This window comes from Notolabrus celidotus, chromosome 7, assembly GCF_009762535.1.
Source record: "Notolabrus celidotus isolate fNotCel1 chromosome 7, fNotCel1.pri, whole genome shotgun sequence".
Taxonomy (NCBI): Eukaryota; Metazoa; Chordata; class Actinopteri; order Labriformes; family Labridae; genus Notolabrus; species Notolabrus celidotus.
Window position 1 is genome coordinate 29,848,976 of NC_048278.1, and position 23,129 is coordinate 29,872,104.

Sequence of the window (23,129 nt, forward strand, 5' to 3'; positions counted from 1 at the left end):
TTAGATCCTAAGTTCCCACTGTGCAACTCAACATGTTTTAATTCTTATTAGACTGCCCCTGTCTGCATGGTCAAAGTCCACATCTTTGAAACTCCCCCAGTCTTGAGAGGTTTTTTTTAAATAAAAGAGAAGACAGACCCGATTCCTTGATAATATTCCAGAGAAGACATTGCAGACGGCTTTCATATGCCTTAAAAGCCAGGCAGGTGAAGATATTGTCTTCTACATATACAACATAGCCCTTGCTATAAGCCAGGTTGGTGATACAACAGATATAGCGTTAATTACGGCAAAGCTCAAACAGTAAATGCAGTCCAGTAGAATAATTCTGGTGTTATGTTGAGTTATTTGGTTTCCAGTACACAGAGATGTCAAGTAACGAAGTACAAATACTTCGTTACCTTACTTAAGTAGAAATTTTGGGTATCTATACTTTACTGGAGTAATTATTTTTCAGCCAACTTTTTTCATCTACTCCTTATATTTTCATGCAATTATCTGTACGTTCTACTCCTTACATTTTAAAAATAGCCTTGTTACTCCTATTGACCAATAGTAAGACCATATTGGTCAACACCAGCTGTTCCGGGTTTTGAATGTGTGTGGGTGTTTGATGCTTGGATGTACATTTACATTCCTAGAAAGGCTATTGAAAACAAGCCTGTAAAGTTTGACTTTTTGCACCATTATAATACTTATAGGGAACTAGTCATCAAAGCTTCCGCTCTATGAAACACGTTAATGCCCAGTAGTACACATATATGGTTCTTTAATGTATCTGCATTATTCGCAAATGCGTTCATTTTCAATGGGCAAAAATGTGGATGAAACAGGTGCAACCCAAATATTTCAACATTAACATATTAATAGAAAATGATAGTCTTTATGGCCTTTAGAAACATGTTTTTTTGGGAGGTGGGGTAGTGCACTATAGGCCCCTGTGGCGCAGCCTAAGCTTTTGTCCTTAATGGCATTTTTTTTACCTCTTACATTACTTTTACTTTTATACTTTAAGGAGTTTTGAAACCAGTACTTTTACACTTTCGCTTGAGTAAAAAGCTTGAGTTGATACTTCAACTTCTACAAAAGTCTTTTTAAACCCTATTATCTATACTTCTACTTGAGTAATGAATGTGAATACTTTTGACACCTCTGCCAGTACACAACACTGTTCTGAGGTTTCAAAGGCTCCCCATGAAAAACTTTAGCCGCCTTATCCGTTTCTTTGGGAGGCAAACTGCAGGGTGCTAATGCAGCAATCTTCAATAAAAAGTTGGGCTCTACTTTTCTCCAAAGCAACAACATCCAAAAAGACACTGCATCGGCACAGATAACACATGGAAGCTCATATTTCTGTCCTGATGTATCTTTTGTTTTATCCTGCATACATCTTGACCAAAAATCCTGTCAGTCAATATACAAAATCCACTGTGCATAGTTTTCCTGTCTCATAAGCTTTCAAACTCATGGATCTGTTTAACTGATCTGGTTTTTTTGCTTGCCAGTATTTTAAACACTACGCCCCCACTAATGCAGCCCCCTGCTCTGTTTTAATACAGGGTTGTTTTTTATTCTGAATCCCTGCTAACTGCTCATTTTTCCCTGCAGGCAACGACCCAGGAAGGCAGAGGTTTTTTGTTAGTTTCCTTTTTTTGCACGCAGACAGCTTTCACAGAAATGTAAAATATACAAATGGACCAAGCAGATAGTATTCAAATGATCAAAAACACTGAGAGAATGATGCCTGTTTGTTCCAGAAATTTGCTATTTTTCCCTGTAACTATGGTCGTCATCCATCATTCATTTTCTGTAAATGGGCTGATTATTATTGTATCATGCAGCCTGTCCACAGAGCATGAACAGATGGACTAGTGATCAAATAATAAGCCTTGATGATGGGTGTTTTTTATGTGTCATCCAGATATTTGCAGACTTTATGCACAGTCTCTGAAAGGCTGCCTGATTCCCTGACTGTGCCGAGCCTGTTAGCCCGTATTAACATATCCTGCTGTTGAAAAATACAATATCAGACATTCATACAGAACCCACTACATGCTGTGTTAGCCTTTGTCACCTCCTCGCTCTTCTCTCTCCTACACTCTGAAATAACTCCTCGATTTTCTACTTCAGGTCCAGCCTTCTTTAGCGTCTCTTCACAACCAGCAGAGCAAAAGTCCTGAGCTACTTTGGCCCGATCAAAGAGTTAGAATTATTCACTCTGTCTGTAGGATTGTTCAGCATGCAAGATTCACAGCATGACAAGGGAGTTTTCCACCTACGCACTCGCCTCCTCTCTAATGTCAGTCACACCTTGCTAAAGCAGCACTGTCATCGTCCGTTAGCCAGATCAATGTCCACCTCTTGGCATTTTGTACTCAGTCTGGAGCAGAAAGTGAATATTTTTCTTTTTTCAGCCACCAGGGAGGAAAATAACAAAGCAGGGTTTTGTTTTTGTTAACACAAATAATGACTGGTCCTTTTCCTGTAGAGAGTTGGCTGTCATGGGTTTTTGATACAGGTGCATTAACAATAAAAAAGCAGCATAGCAAACTATTAGCAATCATCAATTATGTTGCATCTTTCAACAACACCGGAGGCGTATTGACTCTCCTGGGAACACTCAAAATGAAGTGCTTGTTCAGTTATAGATGTTCCCTAATGGGTTTACCTGCAACACAGAGTTTCCTCTCTCTTACTGTGGACTGTATTCAAGCGTATCTCTGTGTGGGTGGTAGTAATTTGACACAACTTCAAGGTTTTACAGAAGGATATATGAGTTCAAAATAGTCCATAGATACATATTTGTAAGATTCAATAGTTCCTTTTGATAATCAATATCACCTCAGACAAGAGCTTCGACTGCTTGTACATCTTGTGCCGTGTTATAGTAGTCAGCAAACCTCATATCCTCAAACCTCAAGTCTGGTCTCGAGTCCTCTGTGTTCAAGTCTGAGTCAAATCCGAGTCTTCAAAGAGAAGACAAGTCTCCATTACCTTAGTCCAAGTCTGAGTCGAGTCCTTATTATTAATGTTATTAGTTTACTATGAAAATAACTTCTGTTCGAACCCAAACTATTCACTGTAGGAATAACAACTGACTGTGTGGGACCTTTTGCCATTTAGTAAGCTCGTTATTCATGATGTCTCTATGGACATCCTGGCATGAACTGAGTCTTTGAAATCAGGACCTGGGGGCGCCCCATATGCAGTGGCTAAAGTCCTTGTCGCAGCGGTCGCTGGTTCAACTCCTGGCCTCATTTGCTGCATGTCTTCCCTCACTCTACTCCCCAAGTTTCCTGTCTCTCTTCAAGCTGTCCTATCAATAAATGCGCAAATTCCCAAAAACATAACTTGAAAATTAATAATCATAAATCCGGACCTGAGTGGGACTCCAGTCAACTTCCTGGACTCAGGTTTAGTGCTGGTTTCTGTCAGTTGTTTAAATTGCATGGAGGTGAATGGATGTATAGGACTATCAACACACATACAAATCATAATACATTGCAAAACTACCTTTTTTCTAAAGGCTGATTTATACTTCTGCGTCGCCCCTATGCTGCAGGGGCTGACGCGGACATGAGCACCACATACTTGTGCGTCGATGTGTCCGTGTCGCGCAGCGATTCTCCGCCGAAACGCTTGAGGGCAGTGTGATCTCTCTGATAGCCGGTCACCTGCTTCCAGCCCCGCCACGATCTCTGTTTACTTTTCCACAGCGATTCAGAGCGTGTTATGTTAATCTACAGCTGATACATGTTGCTGTTTATCATACAGACATGATAACAGGGGAGAATAGAGAGGAGGAGATGAAATGCAAGGCCGATGTGCAGCCAATGAACGGGGATCCCGGAAGTGCTGTAAATGCGGGAAAAACAATATCGCAGAGCCAACCAATCACAGGGTTTGTGGTCTGCGTCGAATCAACACGTAGTTACATTTTGGAGGAGGTGCACGTCAGCTACGTGCGTAGGCCTCTGCGTAGGTACGGGAGCCACGCAGACCTCCGGCGTAAGCTACGCCGTCGATTCGACGCAGAAGTATAAATCAGGCTTTAGATCTCTTAAATTGTAGATTTTCTTCGCCCCCTTAAACAAAAAAAAAGGAAAAGTTAGGCTAGCAATTTCCCCTCTTTAAGTCTTTTTTCAAAGCTAAGCTAATCAACTTTTTAGTGGCAGATCCTTTCTGAGAGAAACTTTTCAACATACTGGAACAGAAACATATTTGGTTAAGTGTAAAACAAGGACCAAGTAAACTTATATTTCTTGTAGGTACAAATTGCATAGCCTAGCTCGATATGAAAATTCAAATCAAGGAAAAAACAGTAAGCCTGGGGGGGGGGGGGGGGGGGGGGGGGGGGGGGGAGTATAAAGTCCATACAATCTGTACAGGGTGTGAAATTCACTAAGGTAAAATTGAAGTTATGGACAGGAGACAGCTAGCTTAGCTTGTGTAAAACTGACAAAATGGGGAAACAGACTATCAATAAAGCAAATTGTACTTTCCAGCACTCCTGACGTTCTCACATTTGTTATTTCTTGTTTAGTTTGTATCCAAAAAATGAAAGTAAAAGAAATGATTAAATACCCGGTAAGCTGCCCCCCTCTGCTTCAAAGCTTTTCAGCCTTCATTTTTAATATCGTTATCCTATATGGTTCAGTCTTCACTATTTTGCTGAATGATAATCTCATAAGTTTACTCCTTCTTGCAGCCAAAGAGTAAACCAACACACATTTCACCATGACAGGTTTTATTTGGCCAAAATACAAACATACGTTAAGATAAAAAGTATTGCAATCTGTTTTATAAGTAGTGTCAGGAGTGTATGAGTGAGTGTATCAAGAAATGAGGGTCAAAAGACATGGAGCAGGTGGAGGCCTGAGTGTCCCTGTGGTTTTGTATGGTCTGCTGCATTCTCTAATACAAATGGGCCAGGTGGTCTCAGGTGTGCTGTATCTGCTCTGACGACCCTGGCCTTCACTACATCTATTGGCAGCCTCAACATAACCCGAACTCAGGAAACAGACACACACCTTGCAAACAGGATAACCCCAGGGTCTTCATTGCTTCATTTGAATGGCATTCCAGTAGCATTGTTTTGAAAAAGAGGTTGCAGCAGAGACACTCAACTAAAGTGAAAGAGACCTTTTTAATATGGAATGGAATTCTTTAAAAAAAAATGTATTTATCACCACACAAAGATAGTAAAATGATAAAAGAGACCAAAGATCAGTGTTTTGTTACCTAAGGGAAATGCCTCTGGAGTCTCAGTGGGAAGGTCACAAATGCTGAAGGGGTTAACAGCTCACCAATACACCTCAGTGCAACAAGGCCCAGTTGAGCTATTAAAAGCTATCAATAAAATATTTAATCAGTTTCAAAGCCTTGGAAATATAAATTTGCCTCAATGTTATAGAAACATTTGTTGTAGTTCGTGCTCCATACCATGTGATCATTCTCTTGATGCACATTTAATAAATAAAGCAGCTGAAAAATAAAACATACAGCTAGGGATGGAACCAAAAACCAGTTATTTTTCAATCAATCAATCTTTATTTGTATAGCGCCAAATCACAACAAACGTTATCTCAAGACGCTTTTACAAACATTGGAGGTTTAGACCACTCTATGTCAAATTATGAACAGAGACCCAACTTCAAGACAGGGTAAGACTCAGTCTGACCTCACCTTAATCCATCATGAGCATTGCACATTGCAGTATTTAGCTAGTTACAGTGGCGAGGAAAAACTTCCTTCTAACAGGCAGAAACCTCCAGCAGAACAAGACTCATGTTAAACAGCCATCATGCCTCGACCGAGTTGGGTCTGGAAAGACAGATAGAGGGGAGTAAGAGACAGAGGTGATAGTGATGAGACGAGTAGTAGAAGCTGTTGCTGCTGGAGTCCAGAACGTCCGCAGCAGGAGGACATCTACGGCAGCTCCTTTTTGAGAACCGGTTCCAAGTGATTTGATTCCTGGGAATCGTTTGTTTGCGTGCCAAACGATTCCCCTCATCGATTCCTCTTACGTCGCAAATGCGCGATGACGTCAACCGCGCGATGACGTCAACCGCGCGATGACGTCAACCGCGCGATGACGTCAACCGCGCGGTTGACGTCAACCGCGCGATGACGTCAACCGCGCGAAGTATATTTTGTGTGTTTTGTTTTTTTGTTTTATTTTTGTATTTTGTATTATTACTTTTGGCTATATTTCACGAGAAAAGATGATACCATGGCTACTTGAAATACTTGAAAAAACTTTTATTTCTTCAGAGGGGGGGAATACTTCCAATATGCAGAAACATTTGTCCACCCAGCATGCAATGAATTTGCAGAAATGTAACGTGTTTGATACGCTACTTAGCGAAAGTGAGTCTCATCGAGGTAAAAGCAGGAACGGAGCTAACATCACGGCGTCATCTGCTTTTAATGTCGAAGGTAACGATAAACTCCTCCAGGTCCTCTGTTGTGTTTGTTAGCTCCCTGTTAACCTGCTTTCACCATATGACTTCTCTCCATCTCCTGAATTTAAATTTTAGATGACGATGACTGCCTGAGTCATGCGAGCTCAGAGGCTGCAGCGGGTAGCTCTCGCGGCGCACCTCTAGCAACCCCTTTCATCGAGGCAGGGAAGACTAAACTCACAGAGGCGAAGACCAACAAGTGTCACCGAGCAGTGACCAGATTTGTGGTTAAGGGTTTACACCCTTTTGCCACTGTAGATGCCTCTGAGTTTTCTGTTATCTCCTCAGGTGAAACCTTGAATTATCAGAGTTGCATGTTGTTTTAACCAGTGTAGTTACGTATGTATCATTGTTCCCATGTTTTCTGTAGGGAGATGATAAAGACTCAACTTTAAATACCATGCCCCAAACAAACAAAACCCATAAAAAACAAACCTATTTGTATTATTTTATTCCCTCATCCAATGAGAATCAATAAGGAATCGATAAGGAACCAGATCGTCCCATAAGAAATAAATTTAGAGAGGAGATCTCAAAAGTGTTTTATTTATGTCTCCTAGACAACAATGAGATCTGTTTGAAAGCAAAATGAGACTATAGCTTATGTCTCCTGTTTCTCATTCTTGCCTCCAGAAAAAAGTTGCAAAACATCTCAGCTTAGTCTCCCTTTCAGTTCAAAATCTGAAATGATTCTCAGGTATGAGTTGAGCACTTGAGGTATTTCTCAAGTGCTGTGCTCCTTTTGAGCTCAGGTGGAGAAATCAGGGAGCTCTCTCAATTGTCTCAATCTAACCTCATCCATTTGTTTTGTCAGACTCAGTTTTTGTGTCTCAAGTTGAGCTCAGATGGAGCAAAGAAATAGCCTGAGCTCATCTTTTCATGAACATTTATAGTGCCCTGCAAAATTAAGATTTCAATGTAATTGTCCACAAACCTACAATTCTCCTTAAAACATTTGAACCACTTGCAAGATCAGCTATTTAGATGTCAAATGATCTCTTCTTTGACTTCACAATATGGTCCTTCCTTCACAAAGAATTAGTCTATTTGAGAGAAATTGCAAAAGATAGAGATTTTATACCAGGTATGACTGACGATTTATTTAAAATATGGGCCGCAAAAGAGCTCACCAGATTTAGTCAGATTAATTACAATTAAAGGGGTGGATTCTATTGGGTGCTGGTGGCCTAGCGGTCTAAGCGCCCCACATACAGAAGCTACAGTCCTCGTTGCAGGGGTCGCTGGTTAGATTCCTGGTCAGTTGACCATTTCCTGCATGTCTTCCCCCGCTCACTCCTCCCCAGATTTCCTGTCTCTCTTCAGCTGTCCTGTCAAACAAAGGCAAAAAGGCCAAAAACATATTTTAAAAAAGAGAAGAAGACTAGCCATTAATGAGATCTCTAATTTAAGTCTCAGATAAGACTCATGTCATGGTCGCAACTATTTCTCCTAGTGAATTTTAGGAGAAACTAATGAGAAACAAATGAGAACAATTTGAAACTTGAATGAGGCTGAAGTGAGAATCTCAATTTTGTCTCCAGAGACTTAGAAGAGAAAGCCTTGGCAGTAAATTTTCCTCTGGGGTTAAGCAGGAATGGCTAAATTCTTATCAATTCCCATCCCTACATACAGCAGTGTTTGACTATTAAAACAAAAGACTACATTTTTGTTTTGGGCTGCATGAGACAGTAATTACAGGAATAACAGGAGAAGAATATCAAGCATAGATTGCTTAGGCGTAGGTGGTGGTTAAAATTGAGAGTGAATCTCACACTTATTTTTAGAAGATGGTAAATACCTCACCTGAATGAAAATGTGTCTTTCTGTTTAGAATGAATGTGTATAGGAAATTATTTTGTACACGTTATAGCTGAAACGTTTCTAAATAAAAAGTTTGAATTGGACTGTTCCTCCACTATGTGATACTTACTTCACGTCTCCCTTTAGAGGTTTCTAGGCACATCCATTTGGGAGGCGACCTTGGGGCAGACCAAGAACATGCTGGAGGGAATACATATCCCATCTGACCTGGAAACACCTTGGGATCCCTGAGGAAGAGCCGGAGGACGTGACTGGAAAGAAGGAAGTCTTGGCTGCCTTTCTAAATCTTCTGCCTGAACGAAGGGAAATCCAGAAAAATAGATGGATTAACGACAGTGTCTGCCTGCTTTCTTTTAGAGTATTTTCACCCTTGCGTGGTCAAAAATTCAATCATGGGAGACAAGTTAATTAAATGAAGATGATATTTATTTTACAAAGATTGAGTGATACGGAATTATAGTCAGTCTCTCAGGCGCTTGAACTCTACAGGGAGAGAAGCAGATCAAAGGGTGTCTGCCCTGAGCGGTAGCAGAACCTATCCCCCCATGGAGTTCAGACACTGGTGGTGGAGGTGTTGGCTGATGAAGTTGTCTGAGGCTGACAACATGGAGTTGCTGAACAAAACTGCAAAGACTAGGCGGTGATCAGGAGATGGTTGATGAAGTCGCCTAGGGCTGATGAGGCTGAAGGACTGCAAAGACTGGGCAGCTATGGAGAGATTGCTGAAGATGTCGTTTACGGCTGATGAGGTTAAAATTGGGCAGGGATGGGGATGCATGCAAAAACGTAGAGAGAGGGAGAGAAGAGAAGAAAGTTTTGCATAAGTAAATGAAAGAGTAAGTGCATGTGTACTAATGGGTGCATGAAATATTTCCTCTGCCCTCTCCAGCAAAACAGCCGCACATAAGGTTGGAGATAAGGGCCTGTACAATCTCCAACCTTATGTGGGGCTGTTTTGCTTTGCACCTGCACATTCATCACATCTTCAAATAGAAGTTGGGTTACTGCCTTGAGTCTAACCAGCTCCTTGAGGGATAATACCAGGCGCTGGAGAGGGCAGAGGAAATATTTCATGCACCCATTAGTATACATGCACTTACTCTTTCATTTACTTATGCAAAACTTTCTTCTCTTCTCTTCCTCTCTCTGATTCTACGCCTCTCGGCCCTTTCTGTCCTTAACTACCCCTCTCCAGTGCTTTACTACAAACACATTTATACTTTATCTCTGTCCTCTTTACTTACTCTCACCGTCACCGTTCCCTCAGCTTTCTTTGTTTCCGCTCACATCTCTCATCTGTGTCCGTCTAATACCTTGCCAATCAGAGCAGCACCATCAGCATACTGAGAGGGCTCAAGTGAGGTGGGAGTAAGCCAGGACGAGACAGATCCAAGGAGACAAAGAAGACACAAGAAAGCAGGGGACATCTGGAGCCTTGTTGCTAATTCATTCACAGATGACGAATGAGACATTCAGTGCTTGCTGATGGGCGGGAGGTTGAGGCAAACAATAAATGGATCAACCGTAATAGATTTAAAGAAACATGCACTCAAAGACATTTGATCCCAGGATTGAGTTTATCAGTAATTGACTGAGGTGAAACAGGGTGATTTAGACCCACTGAGGTATGAGTTAGATGGCTTTGGAAGAAAAAATCTACATTGGGAAACGTACTTGGTAAATGGATGGCTCGGTAAAAGTGCTTTTATTCTGAGCACTTAATTTTTTTGCTTCTCGTTCACCCATTCACACACACACACACACACACACGCAGGCACGCTTGCACGCACGCACGCGCGATAGCATGCTACCATCCAAGCCCAGAGCCAAACCATTGGAAGCAATTGTAGGTTCAGAGTCTTGTTAAACGTCACTATGTGGACATGGGTCACCAGGGACTGAACAACCTTCTCTGCAATTAATGGGCAAAGCAGCTCTACCCCATTAGCCTTAGCTTCTCTGTACTTATTTAATATCCTTCATCTTCTAAATGATGGAGCTAGAGCCAGAAAGAGGAAAGTGGATAAAAACTGTTGTATAAGCTACAGTCAACGCAATTAACCCATCTCAGAGAGCCAGGCTAACCAAGTTCTTCTGCTGCTGCTTTTCAGCCAAGCTAGGCTAATAGCCTCTTAACACAGACTCCATGATTGGAGGAAAACCTTTCAATGTGTCAGGAAATATGAATGTTAACTTAAAGAAGATGCAAAGATCAATAAGATCCTATGTCTGTGAGATAAATATAAAGCTTCAGCTAGGACATAGTTAGCATAGCTGGATGTAAAGAAGAAAAACAAGGGAAATGTAACCCATCTATCCAAAGGTTGCAGACTCACCCATTTACCTAGACCTTCTAGAGCTCATAATGTCTTTTCTTGTTTGTTTAATTTTTGACAAAATATGAAAAGTAAAAATGTTGATGTTTGGTTAGTTCCAAGATGGCGCCACTGATGGACACCCTGGTACTGCGGTCTCTCTGTGTCTTCCGTGGACTCTTTCAGGTTCCTGGGATCCACAATCTCCCGGGATCTGAGGTGGACCTCCCACATAGACACAATCAGGAAAAAGGCCCAGCAGAGGATGTACTTCCTGCGTCAGCTCAGGAAGTTCAACCTGCCCCAGGAGCTGCTGATCATGTTTTACACATCAATCATCCAGAATGTTCTGTGCACCTCCATCACTGTCTGGTTTGGATCTGCAACCAAACTAGACAAACACAGACTGCAACGGACTATAAGGACTGCAGAAAAAAATCATCGATGTCGACCTGCCCCCCATCCAGAACTTGTACCGGTCCAGGAAACGGGCCGGTAGCATCACCGCTGACCCCTCACACCCTGGACACAAATTCTTCAAACTCCTCCCCTCCAGCAGGCGTTACAGATCACTGTGCGCCAAAACAACCTGCCATAAGAACAGTTTCTTCCCCCAGGCTGTCACTCTGATTAACACTAAACCATAACAGTGTCATACCTGTCAGATAAACACTCTCTGTAAATAAACATGTAGATATACAATGTAACAATTCTCAAAGCAGAATTCACATATTTGTATTTATTTTATTATTTAACTTATTTTATTATCACATATACTTTTTTAATGTAAAACTACCTCTGCACGACTCACCACTACACTATTATCATATTATGTTTAGCCTGTTCATATCATTCATGCCTATTTGTTATTCTTTTGTATTTATAGTTGATGTTATTGTTATTATTATTATATTTATATTTGTATTTGTATGTCTTATTCGTATGCCTTGTACAAAGAGAGCACAGTTTACCAAGACAAATTCCTTGTGTGTTCAAGCATACCTGGCCAATAAAGTTGATTCTGATTCTGATTCTGATTCTGATTCTGAAACTGCCAAGCTAGCTGTTTCCTCCTTGCTAATTGAGGATACATTACTCAATGCTCAATACTATATTAAACTAACTAGCCGCAGAATGTAGCCTTATCGTGAATGGTTAATAATGTGAGTGCTATCAATATTCTAATCTAAATCACATGAAGGAAAGAGAAAAGACCTACTTCTTATTTTTAAAGCTATTCTTACAAATATAATAACATTTCCTTTGAAATTCTTCTCATTTACCCCAAAGCTGAAATGTCATAATTTCCACTATGATCTTTGCTGCACTTCAAACCTCATAACGTTGAAAGAAGCAGTTCAAATCACTTATACTGGGAAAAAAAAAACTTGCCTGGTGTCCGGCCTGAGCTATTTCATTTCATTGTAAGCTTTGCTCTCCTCACACATAGCAGACTAGAAGATGTAAAGAGGGAGAGGCTGTGAGGAATGAGAAACCAACCTGTGGCCTGTGTCATGCTGTCTCTCCTCAGCGGATGGTAATGAAAAATATGCCCTGCATCATAATCACCGGTGACCCTTGTGCGGAGGCCTGATTGGCTCCTCTGTGGCCCTCTGGGTGTCCTCTGAGCAAGGTCCTGACCGGCCACTGGTACGGACCTGATGAGAATATTCATGACTGTGTGTATGTTTGAAAGCCAAGCGGCTTACATTGATTTGTCTAAAATAACCCTGTTGCAATGCTGGAGGCTGGGGGGAAGAAAGGGTGTCTGTTGATTAGGAAAATTAAGAGCAATAAGCCTCTATTAGCTTCTGTTATTTGTGTTGTAGTCTGTCTGTTCATCTGTCTGTCTGTTTTCTCTTTGTCTTGTTGTTTGTCTCCATCATGGACTGTATTTGAATGCACATACATACATCCGTAGACTTAGTGACATCAACCATTGGTTTCTGAAGCAGAGTTATGAAGCCTATATTGACAGCAGTTGCCATATTGGAAATGCTGACCTAACCTAACTTTTGGTCAACCAAGAGGCAGAGTTGAGATGATCTTTTAGCCTCCTTGCTGACAGCTACAGTGTGCCACCTGTCAGTCAAGTCAACCATGCCCCTAACTATGCAAAACGTGTAACCTTTGTAACCTTGTAAACTCTGTACTATATTGGAAATTAAGTTGAAACTAAGCTAAATTTAGACTCACACATAGTTTGTGCACTCAAAGAAATAATTTGTTGGGTGAATGTATTGAAGTTATGGAAAGAACTTCCACCTAACTAAGATGCTTTCATTTAGCGAGACACAATTTTGTTGAACCAACTAATTGTAAATATGTTGAGTGAACATAAAGTATTGACGTTACGTTTTTTTATTTGCAATGTTTGGGTCCAACTTAATTTTGAATGGTACAATAACACTAATTAATCAAAGTTGACTGAACAAAACTAAAGTAAGTTCAATCCATCCATTATCTGGACGGGGTTGCGGGGAGCTGACTTCGGGCGGAAGGCAGACAACTATTCACCACACAGACACCTACGGGCAATTTAGAGAGACCAATTAACCTGGTGAGCATGTTTTTGGACTGTGTGAGGAAGCCGGAGTACCCGGAGAGAACACACGCATGCACAAGGAGAACATGCAAACTCCACACAGAAAGGCACCTGACTCGGACCTGGAACCTTCTAACTTTGAGGCAACAGTGCTAAAATAAGACATTTTTTAAATATCAAGAATGTTTACATTTAGCAGTCTAAACATTAGTTTACCCCCAGTTGGTGTGAAGTTTGGAAAAAGACCACAAAACAGACTGGGTTTGTTGGAATAGAATTGTATTCCCCAGAGAAGGCAAACAATGACAAACAAAAAGTATGGATCTTGACTTTGTCTTTAAAATAAGCTGGAGGTTTCTGCCTAATCAAAGTAAGTTTTTCTTTGCCACTGTTGCCAAATGCTCTCTCATTGGTGGACTAATGACGTGTTTCTGTAAACAATATTAAAAGTGTGGTTGGATCCTGCGTCATCTGGGAGTGTTTATGGCGATCCGGCAGTAAATAAATGAAAAATGATTGGTGGATTGATTGAACGTGTGTGTTTTCAGTATGGGTCCTTAATCCAGCCATGAAAAACTGATTTCCATTTGTTTAACCAGCTTACACAGTCAGTCTTGTTGCAATAAAGGGTTACGAGCTACTGTTGCAGTGACGCTGTTTCAACCAAGATAACCTTTAAAGCATTATGATACTGGCAGAATAAACAGCACTCTTCTGCTGAACTAATTTGTGTAAACAGAGCCATATGGTGGTGCAAACCTCCCCTTCCTGACAGCTTGTCAATTCCCATGTGAATCCACCTCTACTCATCTCATAAGCTGATGTTTTGCTATTGTTCTCTATGGTGGCAAAATTAAAGGCTGCTTTGGTATGATGACACCACCTGTGTGATGCGAAGGTTAAATACTCTGTGCTTATTTAATTCATTCTGTTTGCTTTTTAATATTCATATGTTAATTGGTGGAGTCAAGTGTAATAGTGTTATTTCTGTTTGCTAATAGCTGGAAAGTCCTACTTTGTGTGTCTGTTTGAAATGGAAATGCATAAATATGTTCTAATACATCACTCAGTTTTTGTAATATTTATCATAGCACCCATTAACGTTTCGTGCTTATTTTGGACATGATCATATTTTAAAGATGCTAGTTATTTATCTCTTTTGACAAACATTTTACTGAGCCACATTATTCACATTATCCAAAGTTCAATGCAGCACAACTGTTATGAAATTCCCATAACCTTTACTGAATTTTTGTCCCGAAATGAATACAAATATGCTGTCTCTGGTGCATGGAAATGTTGTGAACCACATTACAAATTGCTCATCCAAATTCAATTTGAATTTTGTCGTCTCTTTAAGCTCAGAAGATCATCTCAGGGTCCTTTCTGTACTTCTGCAGCTTTTTCAGGCTTGAGACAAGACAGAAAAACTAGTCATGTGTTATGAAAACATGAAGATTGAATCTACATTTTTTTTCATTCAGTCTTCCATAACAATATTTAGATCTGTTTCAGTTTCTACTTATGTCAAAAGCAGACACATTTTTTCATATTAGATGTAATAAACAAAAACATTGCTTATCTCACACACCAGTTCCTTCCTTGTTACATCCAATGAAGACAGATTTTATGCTGAACTCTAAAGTTTCCAGTGGTACAAGGTTTGTTTATTAGCACATCACTTCATTGTTCTAGGAGAAGTTTATGTGGAATCGAGAAAAAAGAAAAGACAGCGAGACAGGAAGGGAAAATCATTTAACTTTTCTTCTCGTGCTACAGAAAACTGTGACTTTCACAAGCTCACAGCAGAGCCTTACAGCGGTGAACAAAATGTTTTCAAATGTAACACAAAATCCCAGGGGATGGCTTGCCATTTCTGTAACGAGTATGTCAAAAAAACAGTCAGTATACCATCTGAAGGAGCTCATTATAACACAAAATGTCAGATAAGCATTATAATTTGTATTTTCTTCTGTATGTCATGTAAATTGTGTTTCAGATGTTTTAAAAACTGGGTTGGGTGTCAGTTAGGGGTACACCATGCTTCACTCACTCAATTTTCTGGACGCCTAAAATGCAAATGAGTGTATTTGATCCAGTGGCTGTTGTTCAGTAGACATTGTAGAAGCAACAAGATTGGCTACTGATGTTGATAATTAAAGGGGGGGGGGGGGGGCTCCCTCCTCTTCCTCCATTTGTAAGCAAACAGAACAAATTTTCTCCCAGCCAGAAATTATCTAAACTGGCAGACAGACAGATGAGTAATGTCTGATGGTTAAAGAGAAAACAACCATGCACGGGTTCAATGTGTGTCAGAACAAGACGGTAGCACTCAGCAAGCTTCCATTACAGGGTTTTACTAATCCAAACATGCAAAGCTGTGTATAAAAATTGCCTTATGTGCATAATCCCAACACAATTTCTATGGGATTGGGAGGGGGCATGAAGAAAAGGACGGGTTGCCAACTCTGTGTCAGTAAGTCAGCTCTGTATTTAAACATGATGCACACAAAAAAACGACTTTCTATCTCTCAAGTGAGGGTACTGATGACATGAACCAGCAGTGTGGACACACTGTACGTGTCTCTGAGAGTTTTTCAAACAACTTTCAAAAAACAGAGATATTTTGATTGGGGAAACGTGTCAAATTAAATATAATTCTGTAATTTTGCAATGATTTGAAGCCTAATTATAGTCAACCCCTGAACAACTAGCACAGAAAGTTGTGTTCAATAAGTTGAAGAAATCTGCCAGGACTTTTGCATTGATTTTCCACTTGAACTGTGACAGTGGTGCTGATCATTTTCTAACAGCAGTGTGTCTGATTGCACTGAACAATAGGACATTACCTGCTCTCATCAATACTTCAGTACTTCTTCAAGAAGCATGCAGAAGCCTTGAGTTCGACAGGCATCACTCTTTTCTGTAAGACAAAGCAAGATCAGCTCATTCATAGAGCACATTTAATACATAAAAGCAATTAGTCCTTTACATTGAGATTGATTTAATGGAAGTGATTCATCAAAGCTCCTGTGAGGGTTTTTTAGCTCGTTATGAAACAAACTAAAATTAAAGCCGTAAGCGGTGATGAACGGGCCCTCGCACACCTACAGCCACCGCCTCATGAAAGCCACTGCCACATGTAAACCACCACCTGATATGAGCCACCAAATGATGTAAAAGCAAGATCTGAGAGTATATCTTGTGTGCCTTAGGTGGTGCAAATGTTCCAAGTTTTTGGCAGATTGCCAAGAAAACCTCCAAACTTCAGAGTCTGCCACGCCCATAATTTTAGTCTCAACAGAATGCCTCTAATACTTTTGGATCATCAATGTGTCTGCTATAGAATGTGCTTTGTTGGGACTATATTGGAGAAAAACCCTAGGAGGAGATCTCAGAAGTATGCACCTTTATTTGGGCGTTATTCTTCACATTCAAAGCTGTATGTGCATTTGATGCACAGCCTGAAAGCCTGCCACGCCCACAATTTTAGTCTGAACGGAATGCCTTTAATGCTTTAGAATCGTCAATGTGTCTACTATAGAATGTGCCTTGTTTGGACTGAATTAGAAAAAAGGCCTGGGACGAGTTCTCTAAAGTATGCACCCTTATTTGGGCGCAATTTTGAATTTTCAAAGCTAGGTGGCACTGTTCCTGTTGAGTTTCAGATATGGGTTTAGGAGGCTTTTTTGTGTGTCTTGATGCCATGAATATGCATATTAATTTTCAAGCATATAGCTCAAAATAACCTCTATGGGGAGGCGTTTTTGAAAACTCTAGGGGGCACTACTGAGCGTATTTTTGAGATTTTTTTTTGCGAGACCCATAAATTCTCAAATTTTTCACCAGACCTGATGAGCGTGCAAAAAATTGCATGTTTAAGGCTCCAAAAATGCAATCTCCTAGGCGGAAGATTAATAAAAAGAATTCCTCAGGTTTCAAGAGGGCCTTTGCCGCCACTGCATGTCAGTGCTCGGGCCCTAATTAATACTAAGTCCTCTATATGTGATACAGGAGCAAACAAAACCATTAGCAACAAGACTGACAACTTTTTTATTGCATTTTTTACTGCCTGAAGCTGCAGTGAGGGGGTACGTGTCAGACAAGATTGTTAACAGCACATTGACGAAACAGACTCTTTCACTTTTCACATAGCATATTCACAGAGAGTGATACAATTCACCGTTTAGAGAAAGCAGGATGAAATATTTGTCTGAAAACACTATGTACTCATGTACAGGTGTCACTTTGTTCATAGCGAGTGCTATACTTGACACAAACAGGAAGTTCCTCACAGGAGCTTTAATAACTGAGGGAAAATATTGAACTTTATTGACAATATTCTAATTGTTTTGAGTTGCACTTTTATAAATTAGTGTGGATGTGTTGCTTTTGATTTATATGAGAAGCGCTTAGTAATATTTTTGCTGAGGACTAAGCACAACAACTTAACTTTGGTATCATAATTATAACCATGTAACAGAAATACATCCAAGTATTTGGACAGAAAGAATGAGTTCTATTTTGAATATTAATACATTGCATTACAAGCATACCTGTCACACATTGTTTTGGCATTTTTGTTGGTCATCCGACAGACATTAAACTGTATAAAAGATGTGGATGTCGTTGCTCTTTTCAAAAGTGAGGCCAATATTGAATTCTCAAAACCTACGTTCTTTGTAAAGACCAGCAGGGGGGGACACCACTGGCTGCTAAAAGCATTACCATTGGATGAAATGAGACAAGAAACACACTTGGTTTGTTACCTTATAAACATCTACTTAATGGGTTTATGGTCTCAGTTGCTAGTTCAAAGCATAGACTGTATAAATAATGGATGTAGTATCCGTGACGTCACCCAAATGTTCCTAAGCGCTGTTTTGAAGCCAATCGACGGCGGCAGCCATATTGGAAATGTAGATATCAACCAGGCATAGTGTGACGTAAATGGGCGAAGTTTCAGCCACCTAGCCAACAGCTATTTGTTCCTGCCCGAGAGTCAAGTCAGTCATGTCCTTATTTGGGCAAAAACTCGTAATCTTAATATCTTCTGAACCGTCGCCTTAGAAGGTTGGAGGTTGCCGCTTGATTCAAAGCTTTTTCAGTAAAGAATAATGTTTTATTGCAAATAATAATTAAAAAAGTACCTTTAGGAATCAACTAGATGTTAAAGCAGGGTATTCTGCTGCTTTCTAATTGTCTTGCTCTATGTACTTTATGTCCATGGACACTTTCTCAAAGACTGTCATATCATGTCATCTGGCAAGGGACTACGGATGTAAACTAGCCTTTTGGCTAACTGGCATATTTACAGAAGTGTTAATTAATATGCACAGTCCTTTTAAATAATAAATAAATAAAATATATAAATTAATACAATTCTTAAAGGCATGGCTACATTTGATGGACATGTGTGCTACCATTGCAGCCAACCAGTCTAAATGATTCTGATGTAACAAAGTGTGTTTACCTTGACGTCCAAAATTAGTCTTTTCAAGTTGAAAAAACAAGAAGGTGATAATCAAAATACCAAACTCAAGGCTTCAGATGGGGTTTTCTCAGACCAGTAGGCTTTGTCACATTGACTACATCCACTTCTTCCATATATTAGGTATGATCTAGTCCCAGGAAACTTGAACACCAAACACAAACATGTTCTTGAGTCTCCTTTTATGGTAAATTCCCCTCATGCGAACCCTCCTACACATCTCCTAAAGTTTACATGAATATGCAAATTAATTCTCAGCTTCAGCTTACATTGACGGGTAACATTTCAAGTAAATGCATAAAGCAGTGTGAGGCTTATACACTGCAGAGAAAACCTAGGATCTGGTGGAGTGATGGATGGTAATCTAAGCTGCTTCAGCATAGCAGGGCAGGATTTAACCGCAACCACAATCTAAACCACACCTCAACAAATATTTCCACTCGCCTAAACATCACCATGAATGCCGCCTGATGTGATACCAGTTGTTCGCACAGCTGCATGAGAGATTGAGTAAACATTTACTTATGAAAAATTAAAGCACGCAGCCTCACAGTGTGTCATGATTCACTTTTGATTTTGATTTATGAGTTTACATCAGCACCTGGGAGGATGATTTTGCAATGTGCAGAAGCAATCATGCTCTGACGATAACGATCAGTTGCTGAATCATGCTTCAGCTGTTGTAGGAGGATACTGTACGGTAAGAATGATATGAAGGTGTCTGAGTGAATATCAATGTTGGTCTCATTGTAAATGTCAGTTATAAAAAAAAAGAAAAATATGTTGAATTGGAAAAATATCTCTCAAAATAGACCAATTTTTCTGACAACAGCTCAGGAAAATGTCACTTGTGTAATCCTCTTGGAACAAGTAAAAACACCTAGTGAATCAATGTCAATGTACAGACAGATTTCTTTAGGGCAGTGCATCCAGGCGAGCATTTGTCTGATAGGAAGATGAAGTTAAGAACTATTTTCCAGTGTTAGGGACGATCAAATTTTCATGAAGTTTGTACATCACAACCATAGACTGTAAAAATTATGGTCGTAGTATCCGTGACGTCACCCATCTGTTCCTGAACGCTGTTTTGAAGCCAATTGGCAGCAGCAGCCATATTGCTTCTATCGAGCCAGTGTGACGTAAAGAGGCGGGCTTTGAGCCTCCTAGCCAACAGCTGCAGTGTTCCCACAGTCAGCTGTGCCTCTCATTGGAAGATTAGTAATCTCAATATCTTAAAAATTGCCGAATTAGATAAAAATTCACCCCCCGCTCACAGTGAGAGGACATCGAGAAATGAGCTATTCAGACTACACTCATCTTTTGTACCAGGCTGTAAGCATGTTTATTTCTGCTGTAAAGATCGTCTTTTTCCCATTCATGTGTATGTGACTTCCGGTACTTCCGGAGCCAGCCTCAAGCGGATCCTCGATGAACTGCAGCTTTTAACACTTCCACATTGACTCATATTTTTAGACCGGAGGTTGCCGCTTGGTCACAACGTGTTCCAGTCTGTAACTGAAGTCAGAGCTCGGAGCTTGTTCAGCCCATAGACTGTATAAAATACAACTCAACTCCTCCTCAGTTTTTCATTCCCTGCACGTGTGCTAACAAGGAGCTTAGGAGGGAGGCATGCTATTTGTAGGCTGTCTTAATAAACACAAAGGTCGGTTTTACTCCCAATGTCTGCAGATTTGAAGATCTAGTGAAGTTAGCATAGCCTCATAGCTACATGTTCGTAGCTGTGTACCAAGACACACGTCAACATACTGACAAATAAGGGTTAGGGTTATGATTAGGGTTAGGGTTAGGATTAGGTTAGGGTTAGGGTTAGGGTTAGGATTAGGGTTAGGGTTAGGATTAGGATTAGGGTTAGGGTTATGATTAGGGTTAGGGTTAGGATTAGGGTTAGGGTTAGGGTTAGGATCAGGGTTAGGGTTAGGATTAGGGCTAGGGTTAGGATTAGGGTTAGGGTTAGGGTAAGGATTAGGGTTAGGTTTAGGGTTAGGGTTAGGGTTATGATTAGGGTTGTGTGGCATGATTGTGTGATATGATTAGGGTTCGGGTTATGGTTAGGATTAGGGTTAGGGTTAGGGTTAGAACTAAATGTAAGCAAAAAGAACCAGAACCAAACTCATGCAAACAGAACCAGAACCAACTCAAGTAAACAGAACCAGAACCAAACTGGAGCAAACAGAACCAGAACCAACTCAATCAAACAGAACCAGAACCAAACTGGAGCAAGCAGAACCAGAACCAAACTGGTTTAAAAGTTCACAGTTTGTTGTGCTTTGAAATGTACCGAGTAATATACCTTCTTAATACACCAAAAGGATGTAAGTCAACACCCTGCCCCTCTTTGTGAGCATTTCTTTATGTGTGCGTTCAGTATGATAAGTCAAAATAGCCATTTAATGCCTATAGTGTTGTAAAGGGTGTTAGAAATAGGTGTGAGTGTATGTGTGTCAGGGAGTGCAAGTGCCACCATGGTATGAACAGACCCGTTGCAATATGTTGTGCAGAACACCTTGCAGAGAGCACAGCAGACAACAGTTCATTATTGCATGATTACCATATGCTTGTGAGACTGTGGGTTCAAACCTGGTTCAGATCCAGCTGGTGATTCATGTCCCATCTCATCCCATCTCCCCTCAATCCACTGTACTCTGTGTACAGTACACTGCATAATAAACAGAGCTGCGCCTGCCATTAAAGAGACGCTGATGGGCCTGTGCAGCTTCCAAATTGTTTAGGATGAATGATGATGAAGAAAATGTTTCCTCTTCGCTGGTCATTTTTTTGGAACACATTCAAAGCCTGGACTCCTGCCAGGTTGTAGCAGGTGATGTCAAATCGAGTAACTCCTTTCTGCTTGAAAAGTAAAACAGGAGGCCTTCTGTGCTTGTGAGGCTCTGAAAGGGAAACAAACACAGGCTTACAAATCTCACTTTGTACAGATGTATGTGTGCATTTTAATGTGCACGCGTGTGTGTGAGTGCATTACATGTATTTGCTAAATGGCAGTGATTTGCAGATAAAAGCTGGCGGAGATGTGCAGCCTCTAAAAGATTAACAGTGTGTCAGTGTCATATGATTCAAATTTCCCTGCATTATAAATGTAAGGATGAGTTTAAAAATACACAAGACTGTGAATTATTCAGCCACCACCACCACCCCCTACACACACAAAAACACACACACTGCTTGACTTGATGCTGCAGTGAATAATGTGGCAAGTAACCGAGGAGACATTGGATATTGGAGGTCATATGTTTGCAACACAGCATCTATATTGCAATTTAGTGCTGCAAAACCCTCAGTACAAGTTAAGACAGTGTATTAAGAGAGGAGGAATAATTAGGGGAAGAGAATATACCACCCATGGTGTGTGTAAATAAGGCAGTTATTTGCTTTCACATCGCTAAACTCACTCTGGTGTATTCTGTAAATATCATAACCAACTATGGCAACATAAGCCTTTTGAATACGCTTATGAAGATAACTCTCAAGGAGAATTTTCCCTTTATGGCATCAAATAATTAAGCACTCCTTACATGAATGTTTTTTGTTCTTTAGTCCACTTCTTGTTTACTTTAACTGAAAAAAATAAACAGTTATGAGACAAAACACAGTCTTCTCTGCTCATGTGAATCATACATATGCATGACTCAAAAATGCCAAATCTTGATTCATTACAGGATGCTGTCTAAAATTCACAAGGCAAATTACTCTCTGTGGGGAGTGTGTCATGCTGGGCTTTAAGGTGGCTCTTGCATGGCGCACAGAGCCGTGCATGTACACTGCCACCCAGTGGATTTAAGCAGAACTACAAGCTCCGGATGAGTCATTCTTTGCAGCTCGAGTGCCTTCCTCGGCCCCCTTGCTGCAGAGGGACCCAAGCTGGGTAATAAATTAGTCTCTTTTAACATTCACAACTGATGGAAGGCATTCTCAAGGTCTGTGAGGATGTGGGTTGAAAGGACTGTGTAGACGGTGAGCAGAGGAGGAAGGAGGAGGGAGTGACAGAGGGAGAAAAGCAGGGATTTGGTGAGGGGGGGGGGGCTCTGAAGCAGGAGAAAGACTTTGTAAGCCAACGGAGGACAACAAAGAGCAATAACCAGGGCAAAAGTTGCAGTAGTTGTAAATGGGATTGAGAAGGAGAGATGTATCCAGGCCATTACTTTAACTTGGAAAAATACACCACACAGAAATCCTGCAATGTTATTCCAAGACCGAAAGAAAAAAATCTCACCAGCAGAAGTTTATTTTCAGTGGCTCGCATGATTACTGGTTTCTGAGGGTTTACAATTAGACAGAAGCCAGAGCACTTTTTATATAAATCTTGGCACTGAACATATTCCCCAAGGACAAGCAGGCTGTAAAAGGCTGTAAAAGTTTCAACATTTTTTATTTCCTCTATAACCTTGATGGGTAACATATGTTTGAAAGAGGTCATTGATAGCAGGGCACTTTGTGTTTTATGGACTTTAAAGTTC

General features: G+C 40.5%; 1 long non-coding RNA gene across 1 annotated transcript; it reads right to left on the reverse strand.

Moving 5' to 3' along the window:
- Positions 1-7,747: 7,747 nt before the first annotated feature.
- LOC117815817 lies at positions 7,748-21,539 on the reverse strand. Its single transcript, XR_004631854.1, has 3 exons — positions 21,235-21,539; positions 8,395-8,578; positions 7,748-7,792 (listed from the first exon to the last, which is right to left on the reverse strand). It is a non-coding gene; the product is annotated as an uncharacterized LOC117815817 (long non-coding RNA).
- Between the last annotated feature and the right edge of the window lie 1,590 nt (positions 21,540-23,129).